Genomic DNA, 2500 nt, shown 5'->3' with positions numbered 1-2500 from the left:
AGATCTCTACCTTGATCGTGGTATCAGGCACAATTTAGTTTTAAAAAAGGCTTTTGAATCAAACTCAACTACCTTCGTCGGCTTTTCAATGAGGTTTTGCTCAGTTATATAAAGTATTGAGATTGCACCAAGGGCCATCTTGAGATTTAGAGGGATTTAGAGTTTTTTGATCGAGGCAGCTTAAGTTTGCCTATCTGAAGATCAAACAGCGCTGTAGAGTGAAGGGGGTGATATTTTTGGCGTTTGAAATCTGTTAAAAGTTACACCGAAAAAACAACAACCCTAGTCTCTTCAGTACATTATAAGAAATTTCAATTGACTCTTTCTTGGTCTCGTTTTTTCTTTCTTTCTTTCTTTCTTTCGTTCGTTCCTTCTTTCATTCGTTTTTTCTGCTATTCTTTCTTTCCGGATGAGGGATCGAGTACGGATGTCTACAGATCTGGAACTATCAATTATTTTTTTTAAAGAAACCGCGGGATGTTGAATGGAGAGAGCTCTGTGCGTAAGATCAGGTTTGACTTCCGCAATCGACGAAAAAAACGAACGCTATACTTTGGGTTTTTTCCCTCCCTCCCTCTCTCTTTCTCTCTCTCTCTCTCTCTCTCCCTCTCCCTCTCTCTCTCTCTCTCTCTCTCTCTCTCCCTCTCCCTCTCTCTCTCTCTCTCTCTCTCTCTCTCTCTCTCTCTCTCTCCTCCCCCCTCTCTCTCTCTCCCTCCCTCTCTATCTCTCTCTGTCTCTCTCTCTCTCTTCCCCCCTCTCTCTCTCTCTCCCTCTCTCTCTCTCTCTCTCTCTCTCTCTCTCTCTCTCCCTCTTTCTCTCTCTCTCTCTCCCTCTCTCTCTCCCTCTCACGGTGCCCAGACCCCAGGCCTACAATAACTTGCTACCTCAGAATTACAAAGTTGTCTCTGACAATTTTGGCCGTTTTGAGTTACTGAGACCATGATCCCAGAAACCAAATCAGCTCTATCAAAACCGTAAGGTTATTCGGGGCCGTTATTAAGATACCCAAAGAATAGTATTTTAAAAAAGCTTGACATATTTTTTAACGTCAAATTTCTCAAAAACTAGGTACTGAGCAGATAAAACTTTGTAAATCTGAAGTAGCGAACAGTTTATGGGGAGCCCTAGCCATAACTCGTCCGTCAAAGTCTGACAATGACCATCAATACATCCGTAGAGGAGAATATTTCTCCAGCGAAACCGAAGAATTAGAATTTGAAGAATTTTAATGTTTACGATGACTTGTGGCTTCTGTTGTGGCCAATGAGACCAAATCTGGCAGAGAAAAGTTTGCCAAATTTTGAACTAAGTTTTTGTTTCTGAGATTTCAATGTTTCCAATAAAAATCACACGTTTACCAACACTTACTAGAATGTCACACAGTCTTAAGTAACGAAATAGAAAGTGCACGGCTTCAGAAACTTATTTTCCGCTCCATATCCAATGCGCTCTTTCCAGGAATTTGAGTTTCTCGAAACACACACATCTGTATAATTTTGTCTTTGTATTCTTTTTAGTTATTTACTTTTCTTTACTTTTATAGTAAAAAAGAAATAAAAACTTTGTTTTTCTTTTTCATTCATATAGCATTTAATTAAAAATCATAAGCTATAAGGATGCGCGTCAACTTATACTGTGTCTTGACTTGACATTAACTTTTTTTTTTTTTTAAAGAGGTATAAAAATGCAGAGGCTTTGATTGTGTTGTAGCTGATACCTCTTCTTGTTTCCTAGGTCGGGAGGGCAAAAGGTTTGTCCTTTATTTTATCGTAAGGCTACACACACGCTATTATAAAAGTGCGCTGCATTGTTCTGCAAAATTTGTCTTCTTTACAAAACAAATTGTCCAAACAATTGTCGTTGCAGTATGCTATTGTTTTGTTGATGTTTGTTTCGGTTTTTTTCATCACCAAAAGTACACAATACAAACAATAAAAAAAACCCAACAGTTTTATCACTTTTGTTCACAAACACAACAAACTATTCGTTAACTTTACCATGTATGCACTCCCAGTTGAAATTCCGCTGCAATCTTTGTTTTCTACTTATACAACATGATTCTTTCATGTATTTATTCGCTTTTCACAGACGCTTTTTTTACGTTGCTATTGTTAAATAGGGACTTCTCTTTATTCTTTTTTTTTTTTTTTTGCCTTCACATGAACAAAACAGACATCCAGATGAGGAATCCGAGAGCGAAGCTGTGTGTTGTCGCGATAAGCCGAGGCTAATCCTGACGTGAAATCGCCATAAGGAATTAATATTCCGTGCCGCCAGCTCAGTGAAATTGTCTTGTTGCAAGTTCCGCCGGGGAGGAGGAAACTGGTACTGTGTGTCTGGCACCCCCCACACCTCGCGGTGCCAAACGGTGCGCACGCCTTCTCTTCGCACTGCTACGCTACGGTTTGAGAGAGAGAGGGGGAGAGGGGGAGGGAGAGATAGAGGGGGAAGAAAGAGAGAGGGGGTAGGGAGAAACGGGAGACACTGACACAGAGAGGGA

The 2500-nt window shown here is 40.3% G+C and overlaps 1 long non-coding RNA gene across 1 annotated transcript in view; it reads right to left on the bottom strand.

Annotated features, from left to right (window-relative positions):
• Positions 1-2360, bottom strand: part of LOC118478398 — a 10815-nt gene extending 8455 nt beyond the window's left edge. Inside the window, exon 1 of the long non-coding RNA XR_004859018.1 lies at positions 1998-2360. This is a non-coding gene — a long non-coding RNA (uncharacterized LOC118478398). The remainder of the gene's footprint in view (positions 1-1997) is intronic.
• Positions 2361-2500: the final 140 nt, after the last annotated feature.

This window comes from Aplysia californica, unplaced genomic scaffold (genome assembly GCF_000002075.1).
Source record: "Aplysia californica isolate F4 #8 unplaced genomic scaffold, AplCal3.0 scaffold00541, whole genome shotgun sequence".
Classification (NCBI taxonomy): domain Eukaryota; kingdom Metazoa; phylum Mollusca; class Gastropoda; order Aplysiida; family Aplysiidae; genus Aplysia; species Aplysia californica.
The sequence above is the reverse complement of the archived record's forward strand: the minus strand, read 5'-3'. Positions and strand labels throughout refer to the sequence as shown.